Source organism: Pinus tabuliformis, chromosome 4_1 (assembly GCF_031772625.1).
Source record: "Pinus tabuliformis cultivar Carrire ecotype Pingquan chromosome 4_1, CPIR1, whole genome shotgun sequence".
NCBI classification, from domain to species: domain Eukaryota; kingdom Viridiplantae; phylum Streptophyta; class Pinopsida; order Pinales; family Pinaceae; genus Pinus; species Pinus tabuliformis.
This window is the reverse complement of record NC_142303.1, coordinates 411,763,318-411,788,303: the sequence shown is the minus strand read 5'-3', so window position 1 is coordinate 411,788,303 and position 24,986 is coordinate 411,763,318. Positions and strand designations below refer to the sequence as shown.

General features: G+C 40.9%; 1 pseudogene; it reads left to right on the top strand.

The window, feature by feature from the left end:
- Positions 1 to 8,462, top strand: part of LOC149176057 (uncharacterized) — a 99,958-nt pseudogene extending 91,496 nt beyond the window's left edge.
- Positions 8,463 to 24,986: the final 16,524 nt, after the last annotated feature.

The following is a 24,986-nucleotide window of genomic DNA, read 5'->3' as shown; positions in this document are numbered from 1 at the left end:
TGATGTTACAAATGGTATCAAAGCCAAGTTCGTACACTAAGACCCTTTGGGAGTAGCTATGAATAGGAACTGTGTGCTTGAATTTTAATTAAAACTACTTATGTGTGAATATATATAACAGAAAAAAAGATCACACCAACAAAAAGAATAGCAAGTTCAACATGCAGAGGAACTCAGGACCACCTGAATCACCCAGGGAAACCTATGTGAATGCTAACCCAGATATTTGGATTCAGTTGGGTGAGGAATCCCGGCAAGCTAATGTAGTATTACTCGAAATGGTGTAGCATTTGCATGCGGAAATGACTATGTTGAGAATAGATAATGAACGCCTATGTGTAGAACAGCAAGAATCTTAAGAAGTTTACCCAGCCAACAAAATCAGCACCATCCAGATCCCAACATAGAGAATTGGGAAACGACCCAACCACTCAGTATAGGGAAGAAAACGTTGAATCTGCCGAAAGAAATAGAGAGGAAGATGAGGGGTGCTTAGACAATGTATCTGACCAATGGAAAACTAAGAAGAAAAAGTCAGAACCACAGACAGAATTACAAGGAGAGTTTAAGAAAAGTAAGCCTTCCCTTTTTGAGGGAGAATCTGAAGAAGCTGCGGAAGCCTAGTTAATTGATATGGGAAAATACTTCCATATTTATGAATATACTAAAAAACTGAAGGCACGATTGGTAGTTTATCAGCTGAGGGGGAAAGTGACTCTCTATTGGAAAGAAATAGAGACACTAAGCAAAATTGATGAAGAACAGGTCACATGGAATGAAATTCAAAAACATTTCAATGATAAATATCTAACTGAACACTATTATGATGAGAAAGCGAAATAATTCCATGAGCTAAGATTGGGAACCTTAACCATGGATGAATACATGACCAGATTCACATCCTTACTCCGCTACGTGCCTTACATGCAAGAGGAAAAGGCCAAAATTCAGTGTTTTATTAGCAGCTTACCATACTTTATGAAGAAGAAACTGGAATTTGACTATCCTAAGACAATGGATGATCCTATGAGGAAGGCCTGTATTTTCTATCAGTAAATGAAAAAAGGGAATGAAGGGCCAAAAGGAGGATCAAGTAAGAAGGGTAGAAGCTTGATCCCAAGGACACACCCAAAATTTGTTAATCATAAGAATACACAACAAAAGTTGTTCAGTAGGTTTCCAGCTAGTAATCCACCCAGAAATACATATTCTTAGAATAGGCCAGCTGAAGGGGTCACAAAATATGCCAACGATCAGTAATCAAAACTGCCGCTATAGTGTTGGGGTTGCGGAGAACCCCATTATTACAAAAACTTCCCACAAAGAGCTGGAACAAAACAGTTATCAAACATGAAAGAAGCATCAATAGTTGGCAAAGTGGCGAGGAGCACACCTAGAATTAATGCGGCCTTGGATGATCATCAAGCCGAATTCCAGACAACAATGATCGAATGTGAAGGTATGATTGCTAAGCAAACTGTTTCCATTTTATTTGACCCAGGTGCTAGCCTAAGCTATTGTGAAGTAGGAAAGTGTTCCCTCTGCGGAGAGAGGCAACCCCTCTAGCCCTAGAGTGGGTCTAGTCACAGCAAAACAAAACAACAATCGATTCCCTCAAATAGTCATCGTTGGAGGCCTACCTCGAAACTAGTGTTTGGTGAAGCTTCCGTTACACCGCTCCAACTCCCGTTTCCTTCTCCTTACTGAGCAATCGACTTGAAACACCACAAGAAAACAACAAAGCACGTAACCGAGAAAAACAATGATCTATTTACTTATAAAGTCAAGGAATTATAAGCTACCAAGTAAATTGTACACAAGATATAGGAAATCATTATTGATTGTATTCAAATAAGTCAAGAGCAAAGCTTACAACCAAGCCTTGATGTCGCAAGCCTTCTCAGAGGGTCCAGCTGGTATGTTCCTTCAAGCATTCACTCTCAAGAATGGGTCTCCCAAATGGGTAATCTCTCTCTCTCACTCACAAACTCTAATGCAAGGCTAAGGCACTCCACAATCTCTTACCAAACTATCAACAATTCCACACTTGTCAAACTCACACCAAAGCTATCTAATCTGCTTCAATCCAACTAGCAACCTGTAACTAGGAACTAGCTAATCATAGCAATGGTGAGTGCTTTTATAGGAGGAGGAGCCTCCATGAAATGAGGGAGAGGGAGCTTATCCTCAAGGGAGGTTTCATAAAAGGTGGAACTACCATCCTAGAGGAGGAAAGGCAAACCAATCTGACCCAACAACTAGCTCTAGAATCACCTAGAAGGCCGACTGTTTGAACTAATTCGCCAAATCTGGATCGTCACAGGTCATAAACTAGGGCTTAGCGACGACATCGCAAGGGAGCAATGCGTTCGGACCAATCGTCGCAATAAACATCTGGAAGACTTGCGCCGAGCCCTAAAATTCGACCGTCGTAGGAAACATGTGTACACCTGCGACGATGTTGCAACAATACAGTTCATGACAGGGAACCATCGCACATTTTAAGGGTTTACTTGCGACGATGCAGAAACTTAGGAAAAAAGGGTCAATCTTCAACATTAGAGAGCACTTGCTTAATCTTCTTGCATGAGTGGGAAGATATGGACATGTTTATCTGATGTATGACATAGTGGAGGGACTGAGATGAGGTCAATGACAAATTACTGTGTAACAGAAGTCCTCTTTGGAAGGCTCCCAAATAGGGTTCCAATTGATGTCATACAACTCCTCTTTCAGGGCACGAGAGTTAAGTGGTTGAATACTCGAAATAATAGGAAGGGTATCACTAACAACCGGTACCTCAGAAGTGACAGAAGATGCAGAGCCTTGGTCACTTGGTACGGGAGACGGGATCGGTGATTCCACCAGGATGATTTAACTCAAAAGTCCTAGGAAAAGATAAATGAGTAGGGAAAACAATCCTATGCAAACTGAAACACAGTCAAGATTTAACAAGGAAAATGTGAACGTGGTCGAATAAATTTTATGACACAGGAACAAAACTTGACCTTTTCATTTTTAAAGAGTCAAGAAAAGGACAAAAGATGACTCTAGTCACCTTCGAATATTTAATGAGCCTGAAAGGACAAGTGCTCAGATGATCCTTTTCTTTTAAGGAGTCGAAAAGGAATGGAAGAGACTACTCAGGAGAACTAGGCAAAAGGTTTACCAGACAAACCATAAAACTGCATATACACCTTGGTGATCAAACGAAAGAGAAATGACCAAGGACTTTCCGTATGACAGTCAATCTTCCCAAATGCTGTGTTCGGTGCATTACGGTTCATAAGGCGACAGAAACGGCTTCCTATGGATGTAGGATGATAACCTAGTGGGGTCTCCCGATATATACTTGACGGTACGGGGAGCACAAGTCTGTACTAGCAGCTATTGAGTCACAGAAGGAGGAATCACCCAACCTTAAGCGAAAACAATAGTGACTAGGTTTAACGACGTCGGTGCACGTCTCTAGCCTAGACCTCTAAATAATGTTCGTTAAGTTCCAATCTGTTGTTAAGTTCATTCAGTTTATTTTAGGGTTGATCTTGAATTAGGTTTCGGTTTTCAGGCCCTACCATATGTATGTCAAAAATCCCTAGGATGTAACTAGAATGAGTAAAGCATCAATCGTTTCGATGAAAACCTACTTAAATAAAGGTAGAGAGTTCATTCCCAAGAAAACACAAAACCAAGACAAGCTAATGCAAGCTCTAAGAAACACAATCCATCAACACGCCAATCCTACAGTGCATTGATACTACTAATGAAAGATTTAAAGTTTGCTTTCCAAATTCTCAAAACATGAAAATTTGTAATGCGCGTGTACTTTCACTTTCGTATACTGAATGAATGCAATCTCTTGATTTTTTTTTTTTGAATTTAAAGAGACAAACAAGCAAGTGTCAACCTAATCAATCCAAACAATTGTGATCTATGATTGGTAGTGAAGAAATCAAATCAATATGGGAAACTGATTCAATAATCAACACCAAAAATCAATCAGCAGGAAAACAAGTAGCAAAAAGCCTCAAGCAAATCAATAAGACGGTTACAGATGAACCTTGGATAGACAAGTAACCTAGGTGAATGGTTTGAAACACTTAAAAGAGCTAGGTCACGGGGTCTAAAACACAAGACTTGCGCAAATGAAATCAAAGAGAAACAAGTCTTAACCAAAGAAATTAAAACAAGCTGATGGGAGGCAGAGAACAGTAGGGGGTAAGCAAGAATGATGGTTTAAGCAGGCGATGTTGTAAAAAAACAAATTGTATAGGAATCATCATGAGTCTATAACAAGAAACTTGTGATGATTAGCCAATCATCACAAGCATAGAGACAGCAACTGAGCGACGTTGTCGCAGGCGTACACCTATCTTCTGCGATAGTTCAATTTCAGGAATAGTCGCGACTATATGACAGGTAATCAGCAACGCACAAATTTACTAAAGAGGACAGGGCAATGTCGTCGCAGCTGTTAAGCTATCTTCAGCTATGAGTGTAAAAAGGGGAAAAGAAAAGTGACAACACCCAAAAAAACACCAGGCTATCCTTCCTAATAGCAAGGGGAATTCTCATATTGACCCAGGTAATCCAAAAAACTGAAGGTGAAACCCCCAAAATTCAAGAGACACTAAATCAAAATAAAAACCAAGAGTAAACAAGAAGAAAACATACAAAGGACTCCCTAGTGGAGTTGCCAACTTGTGAAGTAGGAAATTGTTACCTCTGCGGATAGAGGCAACCCCTCTAGCCCTAGAGTGGGTCTAGTCACAAAAAAACAAAACAACAATCGATTCCCTTAAATATTCATCGTTAGAGGCCTACCTCAAAATTGGTGTTTGGTGAAGCTTCCGTTGCACCACTCCAGCTCCTATTTCCTTCTCCTTAATGAGCGATCAACCTCAAACACCAAAAGAAAACAACAAAGCACATAATCGAGAACAACAATGATCTATTTACTTATAAAGTAAAGGAATTATAAGCTACCAAGTAAATTGTACACAAGATATAGGAAATCGTTATTGATTGTATTAAAATAAATCAAGAGCAAAGCTTACAACCAAGCCTTGACGTCGCAAGCCTTCTCAGAGGGTCCAGCCGGTATGTTCCTTCAAGCATTCACTCTCAAGAATGGGTCTCCCAAATGGGTAATCTCTCTCTCACTCACAAACTCTAATGCAAGGCTAAGGCACTCCACAATCTCTTACCAAACTATCAGCAATTCCACACTTGTCAAACTCACACCAAAGCTATCTAATCTACTTCAATCCAACTAGCAACCTGTAACTAGGAACTAGCTGATCATAGCAATGGTGAGTGCTTTTATAGGAGGAGGAGCCTCCATGAAATGAGGGAGAGGGAGCTTATCCTCAAGGGAGGTTTCATAAAAGGTGGAACTACCATCCCAGAGGAGGAAAAGTGAACTAATCTGACCCAACAACCAGCTCTAGAATCACCCAGAAGGCCGACTGTTTGAACTAATTTGCCAAATTTGGATCATCGCAGGTCATAAACTAGGGCTTAGTGATGACATCGCAAGGGAGCGATGCGTTCAGACCAATCATCGCAATAAACATCTGGAAGACTTGCGCTAAGCCCTAAAATTCGACCGTTGCAGGAAACACGTGTACACCTCCGACGACGTTGCAATGATATAGTTCATGACAAGGAATCGTCAAACATCTTAAGGGTTTACTTGCAACGATGTAGAAACTTAGGAAAAAAGGGTCAATCTTCAGCATTAGAGAGCACTTGCTTAATCTTCTTGCATGAGTGGGAAGATATGAACATGTTATTATGATGTATGACACAGTGGAGGGATTGAGATGAGGTGAGTGACAAATTACTATGTAACAGATGCCTCCTAAATCATGAAGTACAAGAGAGTAGGAGGAGTGAAATGCTTTATGAAATCATAACCGAACTGGAACACCACCACGAAGAACCTACAAGCACAAGTACAACTGATATCTCTGATAGTAAAATACATGTAGTCTAGGCATGGGCGTAACCATCCAAAAGACATATGAAACGTGGTTTGTGGTATGGACACAACCACCCAATTGATAAGACCATATATAATGATAAACGTATGGTCGTAACCATCCATGAAGACTCAGGTATGGTCATAGCCATCCAATCAAAGAGTCATGCATATAATCACGAACCAATCCATGCAGCTCGAATAGGTGTAATCTTTGTCCAAGGTTTTGAAACCCTAACCGATCATAGTACAAGTTCTAGCATGTGAACAGATGTGCTAAAGTCGAGCATGATAGAAAGTCACTTGATTACCAGTCAATGATAGAAACCATTAACAAGTGTGAGAGAGACCACCAATAATGTCAATGGTTCTCAAGGTACTGCCAGCACAATCCACTAAGTGTGAAAAATGAGTTGAAGTTGAACACTCGTGGAATCACCCAATCAAAGACCAATGATGAAAATTTGTTGTCATGTGCGAAGAACTTGCCATTGAAGCATGCAAGCTCCAAGGTACTGAAAGGGATCTCTAGGTCAACTTCCTGGATAATGAGTTGATGTCGACAGGAGACGATCCGTCACAGGAGGACCATAATGTTTCCCCCATCAACGATGTGAGACAAGGAATAAGTGGTAGACGGTAAAGCAGAGCATCAGAGGAGGAGGTAAGGGTGCGAATTATAGAAGGATTATACTCTTGAACATATTGACGACACAACTTCGGAATGCGGCAACATTTTGAGACCAAGGGATTGGAGGTCTGACGGAGACAACATGGATCAGATGGAATGAGGCAAAATGGCAACCCAAAACCCTGGAAGGCCAATGACGATATGAGGAGATCCCAACCTGACGAGAAGCAAAAGTGTTAATGTTCAAGAGTGACAAGCTATCGTAGGTAACCAATGATGACTTCCAAAGTTTCCCCCACCATTTCTAGCAAGTACCCCAATTATTTTTTAAAAACAAGCTTGAAGGGGATAGCATATGCTTGTGATATAAGTTCGACCTTCGGACGAATCGAACCTAGTGATAGTTTGACGAGCCCTAGGGAGGAGAAGCTCGAGTCTCGTCATGGTCACAAGTCTAATGTCGTAAAGGTTTAACAAGTCCGACATAGGTAAAACTCAGAGTCTTTTTCATGTTTAGAGAGTTTGAAAAAGACATGGAAAAGAAAACTCCAGGGGGGTCCCTTTTTGTAAATTTGTGTCCCTCAAGCCCAAAAAAGTAGAAAACAATACTCGAGAGAATCGCTTGACCATTACGATCAAGGATTGCTTTTCGTAATTAGTGTTCCCGACCTGAAAAAGTAAAAAAGCAATCAAAGACACGATGTTTCATAACCAAAATCAAACTTGGAACGAGAAATGCCCGACCATCTTTTCGCATTTATACGGTCGAAAAAGAGCTAAAAGTGGACTGCGTTTTTATTCCATTTAACGAGTTAAAAAGGAAAACTCGGCAATCTTTTCATCTTTTATAAGTCAGAAAAGAGCTTAAAGAAGACTTGTAGAAAATTTCACAATATGGACCAAGCATGTATCAATCATTAAATGTATCCATCGTCCCTGTTTCTGCACAGAAAAACAAAGTATAAGATCCATTCGACAAAAATGCACTATAAATTTGAAAAATTAGGTCAAAAACCCTAAAACCATAGGTAAAACCCAAAACATATGAAAAAACCCAAACCCTATAGTGCAAAAAACCCTAAAATTTTGAAAAATATCTATATAAAGGCCTATGGTAAATCATTTTTACATTGTGTTTTGAGTTTTTAACCTCTGGTAACTTTTCAACTACATACCTATGTGATTTTTGGAACTCAATTCCATCACCTGTGGTCGACCATTTCGCGCGAGACTTTCACCAAGTAAGTACATCAAGCCATTCTCTACATTTTGATTGTTTTGAAGTCAAATTTCATGCATTTTAGGTGGTTTTTGGTGATTTTTTTGTTTCACAGCCGCGCCTTGGTCGTCGCGGAAGTCCCTCATGAGTTAGCAACAATCGAGGATTTCACACACACCACAACCGGAATCGTTGCGAGAAATAGGTGTATTGCTACGATAACCTAACAAAAAATAAATTAGGAAATCGAGTCATTGCTGCTGTTTTAAAAATAACTACGACAATGCTGTGAAATATGAATTTTTCATTTTGGCAGCATTTTGAATGGTCAAAACAATTCTAATTGATGTTGTTGGTTTGTGCAGGGTGTGAGAATGGTGTTCGTGTGGCAAGAGCAAACTCATGATGTTGATGATGAAAGAGCATTCAATGATCCTCAATGCAGAAGAGCCCTGCGAAACTACGGGCTACTGAAATTTTTCCTTACACCACTCCTTCGGGCACAACTAGACTTGCTTGAGTTCCTGATCTACTCGTGGAATCCGACGGAGGGCAAGTTTGTTATTCGGGGTCAGGATATTGAGTTCGATGCGACCGACATATATTTCCTGACAGGCTTATCTCGTTGAGGTGAGAAACCCCACATGGAGGGCATGCGGGTTGCCGGAGAGACCCTTGATATGCTAATTGCACGAGTGTGCCCAGGGGCACACAAATCACCCACCAGTGGGAAACTGCAGATCCCAATAGTGGAGGATTTGACACTTCGCATCATACTGTTCATGATCACGAGAGCAGCAGGCTCTCAGGCACAACACGAGGCAACTAAGACCCAACTGCGGTTGGCTCTAGATTGCCTTAACCCAACCATGTATGACTGGGCTGAGGCAGTGTCTCTAAACATGAAGAGACAACTGACCAAATGCCGACACGGAGAGACCAAACAGTTTGGATATGGGTCCATCCTGATACCGCTCATGCTAGAGCGGGTACCATCACTTCAGCTGCAGGACATGGACCTGTATGTGCCAAGACCACGAGAGACTCACATCACTAGATGGGCACATGTGATGCCACGAGGAGGTGGCGGCCGGCCAGTCTCATGGGGAGTACTCTTCCGGGAGTGGCTAGATCGGCAGATTGTTATTGTTGAGGATTGGCCCTATGCGGGCACAGACTTCTGAGGAGATCCTGACATGCTGCTCCCACCCAGCGAGCAATGGGATGAGAGAGGTAACACACTTGGTTAACCACCACACTGTTTATGTGTTTTTGTTTTTTATAATGTTTTTGGATTTTTAAATGTATATGTCTTAATCATCATGTTCATTTCATTTGCAGATGTGGGACCTGAGAGGCCTGTGGGTCTCGCTCCTATAGCATGGAGGGAGGACAACAGAGAGTTGGCTCTGCCACGCCCAGGCAGTGATGCAGAGGAGGAGATTGCCCAGAACCTCGAGGGCCTGACCGAGGGGATCCTGGATTACAGGGGGTTCGAGGAGGTCCCACGAGAGTACCAAAGACATACTGCTGGCGTATCACCTAGGATCCATAGACTCCTGAGATGAGTAGTGCAGGCAGTGGTCTGCTATAGGGAGCAGAACCCACCATAGTAGACACCTAGGTTTCTTTTTCTGCTATTTTTGAGAGACATGTGTCTTAGATGTATCACGAACACATACTCTATTTTTTGACATATACACTATTTTTGAGCGCCTCGGTGCGCCACGCGATATATATACTATATATGCTTTATTACTGTGTCTAAATGTTTGTATTCAATGTTTGATTATAAATTGCGTAAATGTCTGTCTAATACATGATTTTCCAATGCATCAGTTAATGTGTTTAATCTTCTTGGAATGTGTTGATATGTGATGAAATCAAAATTTCTTTCCAATAATCTAACATGCAAATACAACCTTAAAATTTGAGGGTTTCTGATAGAATAATGCCTATTAAGTTGGAGAACAACAAATTGAGAGTCCATATTTACAACTAATGCATGAATATCGAGGTTAACAGCCTCGGTAAATAGTTCAATGACAGTGCTATATTCAATGACATTGTTTGTGGTACAACCTAGACAAACACCTTGAAGGTCTGCTAACTCACCGTGAGGATCGTAGATCACCCATGCCGCGGAGGAAAGATTCTGGGTACTGCGATAGGCACCATCAGCGAAACCAATGTAAGGTGCACTAGACATCTGCACAAGAAGTAAAAAGACACAATAAGTGGCGATAATGCCTACACACCAAGCCACACATGCACACACACTGAAAACACATGTATGTACACAGCAGATGCACGAAGTTCATGCATAATATTTTTTGAGATAAAGCCCATTCTGGGGCTTATCTAGAGGGTTCCCTTCGTAGACAATTAGCTCATAGGCCCCCTTTTGCAAAACACATTTCATAATATATAGCCCATGCCACATAGGCTCGAATTTGCCTACCCCCAGCTTATCATTCGCTTGATCGTACAACAGGACTAAATCTCCCTCAATGAAAGAACGAGGAGTAACAGTTTGATCGAAGTGAGTTTTCACTCTCTTCTTCTGTGCTTCGATGACTAAAGAGGCAAGTCGATGGGTCTTGTCTAGCCACTCTAGGTAAAGAATATGTTCTTCTACCGGAGTAGTATTCGGGAGAAATTCAACAGCTAATTTAAGAGAAGGGATATCACATTCAATCATAAGGGTAGCTTCCAAACTGTAAACAAGTTAAAATGGAGTGAATCCGGTGGCATCCTTCATGAAATCATGGTAGGCCCATAAGGTAGAAAACAACATCAAATGCCAGTTAGACTTATGCATGCCAATGGTACGCTGAAGCATCATGACCAAGACCTTGTTGACGGCTTCTACTTGGCCATTGGCCTAAGGATAATACGGCGTCGAACTATCATGATGCAAGCCTAGCTGGGTTGTTAACTCAATCATCATATGACCACGGAAATGAGAACCATGATCAGTGACAATAGCTTGAGGGACTCCGAATTGAGAAATTACATGATTGAATAAAAATTACACCATTGTCTTACCGTCATTAGATAATGTAGGCATCGCCTCAGCCCATTTCGTAAAATAATCAATGGCAATGATGATATACCCATGCCGCCCCACCGAGCAAAGGTTATAGGTCATGTAATCTATACCCCATTTGGAAAAAGGGCCAATGGTAATGACAGGGTGTAAAGGAGAGGGAGGCGCACACATCTTCCATTGGTAGATTTGGCATGCATGACAAGAACGGACGGCAAGAATGTAGTCCTTAAAAATAGATGGCCAAAAATAACTAGCGCAGAGGATCTTTTGGGCAGTAGCATAACCAAACATATGACCACCACAAGCACTAGATTGGCAGTCATTGAAGACTTGTTCGGCTTCCTCGAACGTCAAATAATGGTGGATAACAGAATCAACACCGAGATGGTAAAGGGTGTCCCTGATAATGCGATAAGGTTGAGAATGATGGTGAATATGTCACTGAGCATCCTTGGACAAATCAGGACGAAAAGAGGACATCTAGAGGTAGACAATAATATCCCCGTACCAGGGATCGAGGGTGCTAATCAAGAAAAGAGTATCATCCAAAATGCGATCCTCTAACCGAGAGGGTGCAGTAGTAGATGGTAACGAGCACAACAATTCAGCAAAGACAAGGGATTTCTTAGACTTGGCCATAGTAAACTCCAAGTCAAACTCTTGAAGGATAACAATCCATTTTGAGTATTGCCCCCCAGCAACTGACGCGACAAGATGTATGTCATCGGGTTGCAATCAGAAATCACCATAGTTGTGGGTAAGAAAATATAGTGACGAAATCGTTGGACAGCATGAACAGCTCCCAAAGCGAGCTTCTCAACATAAGCATATCGAGTTTCTGTGTCGAGTAAATTGCGACTGAGATAATAGACAACATGCTCGGTACCAGCATCATCGTCTTGTACTAAGACCATGCCAATTGTGCTATCGACAGTGGCCAAATAAAGAGTATAGTCATGGTGATAATCAGGCGGACACAATAAAGGAGTAGAGATAAGGAGCACCTTGAGTTGGTCAAATGACTCTTGTGCAGCAACATCCCAAACAAAGGAGGTGTCACACTTCAATAACCGCATATAGCCTTTAGCAATTTTAGCATAGTTTGGAATAAAACGACGTAAAAAAATTGCTTTACCCTGCAAACTCTGCAACTACTGCAAAGAAGCAGGAGGAGGGAGATTCAAAATGGCTTCAACCTTGAGGGGATCCAAATGGATGCCCTCCTTGGAGACGACAAACCCAAGAAGTCTGCTAGATTTGATGTAGAAGACACATTTATGTGGATTAAGATGGATATGGTAGTGTCGACAGTGAAGAAAAATTTCACGGAGGTGATTTGGATGGTCATGGCGCTTTGTTGAATGACCCGGAAGGTCATCCAAGTAAGGCTACACAATGTGACGAATGTCATGAAATGCATAGGACATTGCGCGTTGGAAGGTAGCATCGGCATTTTTGAGACCAAAAGGGAGATTCTTATAGGCAAAGGTACCCCATGGGCAGATGAAGGCAGTTTTGTGTTGATCCACAGGCGATATATTGATCTGGTTGTAACTAGAAAAGTCGTCCATAAACGAATAAATTTCACTCCCAGCACAATCGTCAATGAGCTAGTCAATGAAAGGCGTAGGATAATTATCTTTGGGACAAGCATGACTAATGTCACGATACTCAACACAAAACCAAATAGTGCCCTGCTTCTTAGTCACGAGACAATATTAGAGACCCAATCAGTGAGTGGGATAGGGTAAATAAACCCAACTTTAAGAAGTTTTTCAACTTCGCCTTTAATAGTTGCAGCCTTTCGCGGGTGCACGGGGCGTAAATGCTGTCGAACAGGTTTGGCACCAGGATACGTAGGGATCTCATGCACCATGATACTAGGATCAATTCCGGGCATCTCTTCATATGACCAAGCAAAAACGTCATGAAATTCTTTGAAAAGATCAGTATAAAGTTGAATCTCCTCAGGAGTACAGGTTACTCCAATGTGTATGTTCTCGACAATCCCTGGTTTGACAGAGATGTCGATGGGGATCGTTTGCGTAATGTTCCCCATATTGCCTTCAGAGAAAACTTCATGGACTTGAATAGGCATCTGAAGGGGTTGGGAGGGGACACAAGAAGCAAACTACTCAAGACAAGTAGTCATGGCCCCATGGCTAGGGAGAAACGAGGAGCGATGGTGATGATCAAACCAAGGAGGCTCCTCAAAAGACATAGTCTCGATAATCACTTCATCAGAAGGAAAGATTTCCTGTAATGGATCCAAAGAAGTGCTATCTCCGAGCCAAGGGGATTGTACATACGTGTCGAGAGCCCTACTCAAAGGAGTAGGTTCAGAAGATGAAGCTGATGCAGAAACAATTTCGACATAGTTGAGCTCGGCAGGACTCAATGGCATGACATCACCCCAAGATTCTACCTGATCGACGGGAGGAAGGACCCATGGATCAAAACAGATAGAAATCATATTGATGGGAGTGATGTTGGGAGGTGGAAGTGAAAAAACACCCATAAGGGCAGGATCTTTAAAAATTCTGGCACCCACACTCTCATATGGAACAGAGGTATGCTCTACAAAAGGCATGTTGCCATCGAAAGAAGAAGAAGTGAAGAAGGACAATTGATCAACCATGACAATTTTCCCTTGATGGGGAAAATGAAGGACACGAAATAAAGATGAAGCCACAGCTCGCATGGCATATGTCCAACTTCGTCCTAAGAGGAGGTTGTAAGTCAAATTTGCATCGACAACTTCAACCTCAACTTCAACTATCTTCCCTTCCAGAGTAATAGGCAAACGCGGGAGGATACCAAAAGGACATGAATCCCTTCCATTGAAGGCTTCCAAGGTATTCGGAGATTGACTTAATGTCAGGGAACTAATAGCCTTCCAACAAGCAACAGACATGATGCAAGTGGAGGCACCCTCATCAATAAAAGTGAGATGAATATTTTTAGATTTAATGATGACTTGAATGAGGAAAGCAATCTGATGAGGAAATCTTAGTACATGATTATCAAGATCAAAAGTGATAAAATCTAAATCAGCCAGGTCAATGCCACTAATGGCTGATAGCAGAGACTTCCTCTGGGAGGGACAGATCTGGAGGACTTCTAATGTGGACATAGTCGAAGGAGCTTGGGCTAGGTCCTCAACAATGCTATAGTGTTGTGCGACATGAGCATTAGGGTTGTAGGAAGACTTCCGAAGCACTCCTTTGGGAGGAGGTCAAATGACTGCCTCGGTACTAGGCCACTCAATATGGAGGGGACCAGTACTAGACGAAGGAACACTGGAGGGGATTTCAGTTTCCTTCCTAGTGGGTGGAGGATATTCTTTTGACCGAGTACTAATATGGATGGGAATCGTCCCAGCCATAAAGACTTGAGAGCCAAAAGTGGAAGAAGATTGAGGTTGATCAGCCACCATTTGAGTTTGTTGTGAGGGAAAAGGCTCTTTGAGCACAGCAGGAGTCCCAGGGGCACCTTTAAGCAAATGACTAACCTCAGACCATCTAGGACAGTCTTTAGTATAGTGATCCTCGTTGCAAATGAGACAAGGGTACTTAGGTTTTTGCTTGGCACCTTCCTCGGCCGGAGGCTTAGGAGGATCCTATTTTGGTTGATCGACTTTATTCTTCCCTTTACCCTTTTTCTTACGTTTCGAAGTCTTTTCTGCCATGGTAGACTGGACGACATTAACTTCAAAAGTTTTACCAGGATGAGATGGGGCCTGAGAAGAATTTTCAGTTGGAGTAGCAGACTTTTGCTTCGCAGGGTTCACAGAAGACTTTTTGGAGGATGAAGTAATAGAACCAATAACACCATCAACAGACGGCATTGACAGAGCTTTGGAAGTTCTGGATCACAAAGCATCAGGAAAATAATCATATAGCATACTAGACTGGGAATAAACCAAGTTAAGGTATGGAGCATGCATGATATCCTACTCTTCAGTAACACATGCCCCCATATAAATATCCCAGGCTATTAGACCGACGAATGACGTTGTAAACCAGTCAGTCAGAAGCATATCAAGGATCGAGAACTTAATCAGACAACGATGCCTCCTTCATTCATGAATATGATTGGAGATATGCATGGTCGTGTCTTGTTTCGAAGATGTTAGGAGGTGTGTGCCCATTTCATAACGAGTCAGCAACTGGTAATGAGTTAGAAATGCCATAGCAAGAGAGTTAAAGTCTTGGAAAGTTCCACGAGCTAGCTCAATATACCATTTCGTGGCAGAGCCAGTGAGAGTCTGTTGTAATAGACAGAGCCAGATAGAATTTTTAAGCAATGAATTAGATGCACACCATAGGTGATAGGTCATGACATGAGCTTGAGGATATTCTCCAGATTTACCGTCGAATTTGGGACAATCATCGGGAATCTTAGTCGGAACCAGTGGCCAATATGGATTGTGAAGAATGGGATATTTTTTCAGCTTAGACACATCGTGTAGTTCCAAAGTCACCAAGAAAGGTAATTGAGGATTGAAGGACATCTGAGGTCGTTGATAAGAAACGACATTAGAATTCCATCCAACTCCTTGTTGCCCCCATTGATTTTGCTTGGTCGAATTTTGCCCGTAAGGGTTCTGTTTGTAAGGGTTTTTTCCATAGGGATTATAAATATAACCGGATGTTTGACCCGGGTTTTGACCACTAGCAGCCCATTTATTACCAACTTGACCAACGGGAGCAACATACAGTTGCTGAAAATTCTGATAGGGATTGACATGTGGTTGTGGATAATTTTGATATGGGGCAATTTGAGGCTGCCCTTGGGGCTACTAAAGGTTTCGAATACCATATGGCGGTTGAGCTCCAAACTGTTCCTGGGGTTCACGCTCCATTTGATAAGCAGGTCTGGTTTGAAATCCAGCTTGAGTTTGGATACCAGGTTGGGTCTGGAGTCTAGACTGGGTCTGGAAACTGGGTGGAGCTTGAGAAACAATGAGCGTTTGAGTGCCCGGTTGAACGAGACCAGACGAATGTCCTTGTGGAAACTGAGGCTGACCCATCTGGCTAGAAGGTTGGCCTAGTTGAGACTGAGGTTGACCCATTTGTCTAGAAGGTTGAGCTTGCTGGGTAATGGGTTGACCTTGCAGAATCGAAGGCTGGCCTGACTGACCAGAGGGTTGAGCTGGCTGAACAGTAGGTTGGCCTTGTTGAATTTGAGGTTGGCCTACTTGTCCAGAGGGTTGACCAGGCTGGACAGTAGGTTGGCCTTACTAAATTTGAGGCTGACCTACTTGTCTAGAGGGGTGACCTTGCTGGGCACTAGATTGGCCTTGTTGGATGTAAGGCTAACCCAGTTGACCAAAAGGCTACCCAAAGTAAGTAAAAGAGGAACTGGTGAAGGCCAAAGGTTGTCCCTATAAGGGTTGTCCTTATGGGCCAGCAGGTTGCCCTGGATAAGGTTGCCCTTGATATGGCTGCCCGTAAGATGACTGACCTTGATAGGGTGGACCTTGAAAAGCCGAAGGTTGTGCTTGGCCACCATGATAACCAGTACGACCCCAAGCAATAGATAACGGGACTGAAACCTCAACCACAGGCTGAGATGGGATGGATCCAGGGTGATAAATATGAGCTCCTTGAGGATCATAGTAATGAAATGGATTTTGTAGATCAGGATTCTGAAAAGCTTACATGTACTGGTCATATGTCCACCCTGCCGGAATGGAACCAAAAGAAGGTGGAACACTACTGGTGGGGTTAACAACTCCAGATGCCGACGCTGAAGGACCACCACTAGTAGGACCAATCGAAGGTCTAGCAACAGCGGTGACCACTGAGGAGACAGTGACGGCACTAACAGCGAGAGCTGAAGAAGCCACACAAACAATAGGTATAGTCAGGATAGATGTGACAGTCACATTGTGAATCTGGGATATAAAAGGTTCTGAGGTCGGAGCTATAGTACGGGACCACATGGAACTCGTAAGGGGAGACTAGGAAATCATGATATCTGCCAAAGCATGGTAGTGTAAAGGAAATGTGATACCAAGAGGAGTAACATGGAAGGGCAAGGTTTCCATAGGTATAGGGATTTCACCACTTTCCATAAAGGTTTCGTCACTAGAGACGGGGTTCGTCTCATCCATGTTAGAAGAAGACATCGGGACCGAAACACCAGGAGGAGTAACAGGGAAGTCCTCTTAAGAAGGCTCCCAAATAGGGTTCTAATTGATGTCGTACAACTCCTCTTGTGAGGCACGAGAGTTAAGTGGTTGAATACTCAGAATAATAGGAAGGGTATCACTAACAACTGGTACCTCAGAAACGACAGAAGATGCAGAGCCTTGGTCACTTGGTATGGGAGACGGGATCGGTGATTCCACCAGGATGATTTAACTCAAAAGTCCTTGGAAAAGATGAATGAGTAGGGAAAAAAATCCTATTCAATCTGAAACGCAGTCAAGATTTAACAAGGAAAATGTGAACGTGGTCGAATAAATTTTATGACACAAAAACAAAACTTTACCTTTTAATTGTTAAAGAGTCAAGAAAAGGACAAAAGATGACTCTAGTTGCCTTCGAAATATTTAATGAGCCTGAAAGGACAAGTGCTCAGATGATCCTTTTCTTTTAAGGAGTCGAAAAGGTATGAAAGTGACTACTTTGGAGAACTAGGCAAAAGGTTTACCAAACAAACTGTAAAACTGCATATACACCTTGGTGATCAAATGAAAGAGAAATGACCAATGACTTTTCGTATGGCAGACAATCTTCCTGAATGATGTGTTCGGTGTGTTATGGTTTGTAAGGCAGAAAACACGTCTTCTTATGGATGTAGGATGATAACCTAATGGGGTCTCCTGATATATACTTGATGGTACGAGGAGCACGAGTCTGTACTAGTAGCTATTGAGTCATAGAATGAGGAATCACCCAACCTTAAGCGAAAACAATAGTGACTAGGTTTAACGATGCCGGAGCACGTCTCTAGCCTAGACCTCTAAATAATGTGCATTAAGTTCCAATGCGTTGTTAAGTTCATTCAGTTGATTTTAGGGTTGATCTTGAATTAGGTTTCGATTTTCAGGCCTCACTGTATGTATGTCAAAAATCCCTAGGATGTAACTAGAATGAGTAAAGTGGCAATCGTTTCGATGAACACCTACTTAAGGAAAGGTAGAGAGTTCATTCCCAAGCAAACACAAAACCAAGACAAGCTAATGCAAGTGCTAAGAAACAAAATGCATCAACACATCAATCCTACAATGCATCGATACTACTAATGAAAGATTTAAAGTTTGCTTTCCAATTTCTCAAAACATGAAAATTTGTAATGCGCATGTACTTTCACTTTCGTATACTAAATGAATGCAATCTCTTGATTTATTTTTTTTGAATTTAAAGAGACAAACAAGCAAGTGTCAACCTGATCTATCCAAACAATTGTGATCTATGCTTGGTAGCAAAGAAATCGAATCAATATGGGAAACCGATTCAATAATCAACAACAAAAATCAATCAGCAAGAAAACAAGCAGTAAAAAGCCTCAAGCAAATCAATAAGACGGTTGCGAATGAACCTTGGATAGACAAGTAACCCAGGCGAACAGTTTGAAACACTTAAAAGAGCTAGGTCACGAGGTCTAAAACACAAGACTTTCTCAAACGAAATCAAGGAGAAACAAGTCTTAACCAAACCAATCAAAACAAGCTGATGGGAGGCAGAAAACAGCAGGGGGTAAGCAAGACTGATGGTTTCAGCAGGCGAAGTTGTAAAAAAACAACTTGTACAGGAATTTTCATGACCCTATAATAACCAACTTGTGACGATTAGCCAATTGTGACAAGCGTAGAGACAACAACTGAGTGACGTCATTGCAGGGGTACACCTATCTTCTGCGACAGTCTGATTTTAGGAATCGTCGCGACTGTACGACAGGTAATCAGCGATGCACGAATTTACTAAAGAGGATAGGGCGACGTCATCGCATCTGTTAACCTATCTTCATAGATGAGTGTAAAAAGGGGAAAGGACAAGTGAGAACACCCGAAAAAACACCAGGCTATCCTTCCTAATAGCAAGGGTAATTCCCAGATTGACCCAGGTAATCCAAAAAACTGAAGGTGCAAACCCCAAAATTCAAGAGACACTAAATCAATAGACAAACCAAGAGTAAATAAGAAGAAAACATACAAAGGAATCCCTAGTGGAGCTGCCGACTTGTGAAGTAGGAAAGTGTTCCCTCTGCGGACAGAGGCAACCCCTCTAGCCCTAGAGTGGGTCTAGTCACAACAAAAAAAAACAACAATTGATTTCCTTAAATAGTCATCGTTGGAGGCCTACCTCAAAACTGATGTTTGGTGAAGCTTCCATTGCAATGCTCCAGCTGTCATTTCCTTCTCCTTAATGAACGATCGTCCTAAAACACCACAAGAAAACAACAAAGCACGTAATCAAGAACAACAATGATCTATTTACTTATAAAGTCAAGGAATTATAAGCTACCAAGTAAATTGTACACAAGATATAGGAAATCATTATTGATTGTATTAAAATAAATCAAGAGCAAAGCTTACAACCAAGCCTTGACATCATAAGCCTTCTCAGGGGGTCCAGCCAGTATGTTCCTTCAAACATTCACTCTCAAGAGTGGGTCTCCCAAATGGGTAATCTCTCTCTCACTCACAAACTCTAATGCAAGGCTAAGGCACTCCACAATATCTTACCAAACTATCAGCGATTCCACACTTGTCAAACTCACACTAAAGCTATCTAATCTGCTTCAATCCAACTAGCAACCTGTAACTAGGAACTAGTTGATCATAGCAATGGTGAGTGCTTTTATGGGAGGAGGAGCCTCCAAGAAATGAGGGAGAGGGAGCTTATCCTCAAGGGAGGTTTCATAAAAGGTGGAACTACGATCGTAGAGGAGGAAAGGCGAACCAATCTGACCCAACAACCAGCTCTAGAATCACCCAGAAGGCCGACTATTTGAACTAATTCACCAAATCTGGATCGTCGCGGGTCATAAACTAGGGCTTAGCGATGACATCGCAAGGGAGCAATGCATTCGAACCAATCATCGCAATAAACAATTGGAAGACTTGCATCGAGCCCTAAAATTCAACCGTCACAGGAAACACGTGTACACCTACGATGACACCTCAACGATATAGTTCATGACAGGGAACTGTCGCACATTTTAAGGGTTTACTTGCGATGATGTAGAAACTTAGGCAAAAAGGGTCAATCTTCAGCATTGGAAAGCACTTGTTTAATCTTCTTGCATGAGTGGGAAGATATGGACATGTTTATCTGATGTATGACACAGCGGAGGGACTAAGATGAGGTTAGTGACAAATTACTGTGTAGCAACTATGTCAGTCCTAATGTGGTTGAAAGATGTCAGTTAGTAAGCAAAAAATTTTCAAAACCTTAGCTAGTACAACTAGCCATTGGCCAAAGAGGAAAGTTAATGCCAAGAGAGAACACTATCCCATAACCATTTCTGGGCAGCCTATTTATGTTGATATTAATAATTTTTTTTTTGGTGGTGGTTCATGGACACCCTGGTCAATGGGTGGCATTACGTCCACAGAAAAATCTAGGCTGATCGACCCAGAAGGGAATCTATCCCCGCGGCCCACTAGCTACGACTAACCCCAAGGGCTTCGGGAGAGTGGACCCCGTGACCTCCCAATGGCGAAGCACTGATTTTGATTGATATTAATATATTACCTTTCGACTCTTATGACATGCTAATCGGGATGGATTGGTTGGAAAAATGTTGATCTCTGGTAGACTGTGAACATAAAATTGTAAGTTTTGTTTCGGAATTAGGTCAACAAAAGGAGTTGCAAAGAATAAAAACCAACACCAAGCTCCATCCTATTATTACCAATCAATTAGGAAAATGCATTAGGAAAGGGTGTCAAATTTACGTTGTTGCAGGTGGGGTTTACAAACTTTAAAAATAAAATGACCTTGCTAGAAAATATTCCTGTAATTCATCATTTGTAGATGTCTTTCCAGAAAATATTCCTTGCTTACCACCCAAGCAATATATTGACTTCACCATTGAGTTAATTCATGGTGTAGCCCCCATATCCAGAGCTCCTTATTGCATTAGAATACCTGAATTGGCAGAGCTCAAAATGCAGTTACAAGAGCTTCTAGATAAAAAATATATTCGCCCCAGCATGTCCCCTTGGGGAGCTCCTGTATTATTGGTACAGAAAAAGGATGGGACCCTCAGATTGTGCATCGATTATCGACAATTGAACAAGCTAACCATAAAAAATAAGTATCCTTTACCATGTATTGATGATTTATTTGATCAAGTACAAGGAGCTAAGGTATTCTCGAAAATCGATCTAAGATTTGGTTGCCACCAGATAAGAATAAAAGATGAATACATTTACAAAACAAATTTCCGTACTCGTTATGGTCATTACAAGTTTGTGGTATTTCCATTTGGCCTCACAAACGCTCCAACTACCTTTATGAATCTAATGCATGGTACTTTCTAGCCTTACCTGGATAAGTTTGTGTTGATTTTCATAGATGATATCTTAATATATTCAAAGAACCAGGAGGAACACAAAGAACACTTGAGAATAGTGTTACAAACATTAAGCGAAAACTAGTTGTATGCCAAGTTCAGTAGGTGTGACTTATTCAAAGATCAAATTCAGTATTTGGGTCACGTCATATCTGTAGAAGGCATTACAGTAAACCCAAAAAAGATCAAAAAAATCATGGAATGGACAACCCCTAAGAATGTTGTTGATATCAGATCATTCTTAGGATTAGCCGGGTATTATCGTAGATTCATCGAGGGGTTTTCAAATATTTCTTTTCCAATTAAATCTTTGCAGAAAAAGGGACATGTTTTCCAATGGACAACAGCTTGTCAAAAAAGCTTTGAAAAGTTAAAACATCTGGTTACTACCACACCAATATTAATAGTAGTAGATCTGGAAAAGTCCTTCATAGTTTGCACGGATGTAAGCAAGGAAGGTGTTGGTGGGGTGTTAACACAGGAGGGAAAAGTGATTTCTTATGAATCTCGAAAGTTGAAGGAGTACGAGCAATGACATTCGGCTTATGACCTTGAATTAATAGAAGTAGTAAATGCACTCAAAATGTGGAGACATTACCTTTTGGGGAAGAATTTTTTGCTGCTAATCGATCATAGCAGCCTCACTAATTTCTTCAAACAATCTAGCCTAAACGCCATACAGGCTAGATGGACGACTTTCTTAGGCAAATTCGACTTTGAAATGAAACATTTAAAGGGGAAAGAAAACTGTGTGGTTGACGCATTAAGCAGAAAATTTCATTGTATCTATGAGATCCGAATGAGCCAAGCAACACCAAATATTCCTAAAATCATAAAGGAGGTAGCTAATAAGGATCCAGAATATAATTTCCTTTGAAAAAAACAAAAGATGCCCTACGAAAAGAGGAAAAATCAGAATTTGGAATAAATTCTGATGATCTTCACACTTTTAAAAATAGAATTTATATTCCAAATCAGACCTCGATTAAACTATTAATTTTGGATGAGTTTCATAAGAAACCTTGTGCTGGTCACCCAGGCTATCAGAAAATATTTTCAGCCATTAATCCCTGGATTAGGGAAGGATATTGCAGAATACTTGTCCAAATATTTGGAGTGTCAACTAGTTAAAATAGAACATCAACATCCCACTGGATTGTTATAGCCATTACCCATTTCGGAATGGAAATGGCAGACTATATTCTTATATTTCATTACTGGTTTACCCCGCACAAGGAAGCAGCATGATTCTATTATGGTTGTCATAGACAAGTTGAGTAAAGCAACCCACTTCATACCAGTGAAACCCACTTTTTAAAAATTGGAAGTCGCAGAAATATTTATGAAGGCGATGTTTTTCTTGCATGGGATACCCAAGGTAGTGATTTCGAATAGAGACATAAAATTCACATCCACCATCTGGAAGACTCTTTTTGCAGGACTAGGTACTCAAGTCCAGTTTAGTACTGCCTACCATCCTCAAACGGATGGATAGAATGAACAAGTAAATCAGGTGTTAGAAGACATGCTACGCATGTTCATGATGCAGCGGCCACAGAAGTAGGAGGACTACCTCCATCTAGTGGAATTCACATACAACAACGGACATCACGAATCACTAGGCATGATCCCTTTCGAGGTGTTGTATGGAAGAAAGTGTCGAGTACCCATAGACTGGAATAACCCACTAAATAAGCTAGCACTAGGTTCTGACATGCTAGCAGAAATGGAAGAGGTTGTTAAGAAAGTCCGACAAAATTTAAGGGCAGCTCAAGATAGACAGAATATGTATGTGGATAAAAAAGGACTTACAAGGAATTTCAACTAGGGGATCATGTTTACCTGAGGGTGAAGCCTTGGAAAAGTTCCTTGCAGTGGCGGGTTTGTGCCAAATTAGTGCCCCGATACATTTCATGTAGCCTTACTAAAGAAATATGTGTATAACCGTCAGCACATTATTGATTGGGGAAATATTCAGGTAAAACAGTTAAGGGGTAAAGACTGGATATATATATATATATATATATATATATATATATATATATATATATATATATATATATATATATATATATATATTTATGTATATATATGTATACAATTTTTTTTTATAGATATAACTGAGAAATATTTTATGGCGTAGGTCGAACCAGAAGGAGATTTCCTAGTCGAACCTCTTCGTATTCTCGATTGGCAGGAAACCAACTTGCGGAAGCAAGCCATCACCCAGGTTAAAGTGCAATGGAAGCACTTTAGCCTAGAAGAGGCTACTTGGGAAGAGGAAGAATTCATATGAAAGGCCTATCCCGCATTACTTCCTGAAGAGGAAGAGAACACCAGGGACGGTGTTCCACATGGGGGGGGAGATGTAACACCCCCAAGTTGCATAAAGTTCCATGTTGTTTGTTTGTTTTTACTAAAAGGATATTTTAAATGTTATTTAATTTGATAAAGAATATGAACTGTTATTGGAAAGAGCTAAGAAACACATGTGGTAATTACCTAAATTATAGGTGATAATATATTAAATAAAATTGTTTGTTCATTTAAAAGAACAATTGCCAAGAAGTAGAACCCTCTGCCTGGGAGAGGTAATATAGAGAGGGGCAAGGAGCAGAAAAGGCTCCTAAAACTGGGTGGAATAAACCAATGGGAGAAACTTGCTCAGTACAGCCAACAAAGTGTACAATTGGAGGCTATACCATAGTCCTGAGGCCTTGGTACAGACTGTAACTAGATTAGATCTAGCATGGAAAATATTGAAGGTGCTCATGTGAGAGTCTGGACATGATTGCTAGACTCGTGGTTGGGAGGAGAGACCTTTCAGAAATATTGTTTTCACCGGTTAATGGTCAAAATGAGGTAGCAAGTTTCATAATAGACTTAATGTTGAATCATAAATAGTATTATATATAGTAGTCATTATTATCTATTTACCAGGTTAATTAGAATACTAAAGAAGAAGCCAGATCAAAAGTATCTTGGCTGAACTATAATTACAACTTTTCACAGTAACTATTCATGTATGTGCAATAAATTAATTATTCTAGACTATAGCTGTTAACATTCAATGCACAGGAAAGTGATTATGATCATAAACTATTTTCTTAACATTTTTTAATGCTTCTAAAAAGTCCACAGAAGACAGACCCTCTGATAGCAATTACATGATTAAATTAACATGAAACAGAAACTATCACCTGGAGTAGAGTTAGGAAAAGCTCAGATTCTAACAAAATCTCTGAACATGATAAACATACATAATTGTAATTTCAGAAGAAACTCGAAAGTGGAAATCGTGATGCAATATGTAGATTCTATGTGTTAGCCATTAAAACCCAAAGAAAGATAATAACATAGCTACCACAAGTCAATTGAAATTCATAGCATCAAGAAATATATAAACATATATGTATATATAAAAAAACGAAACTGGCAGCAAGATACAAAACCCCATTGTAGAGCTGCTACAACCTAACCTTGTTGTTCATATTTAAAGATTATGCGCCAGAACTAGCGTTTGTCTCTTAAATTGCTTACACCATTCATACAAACATAAATAAACCAG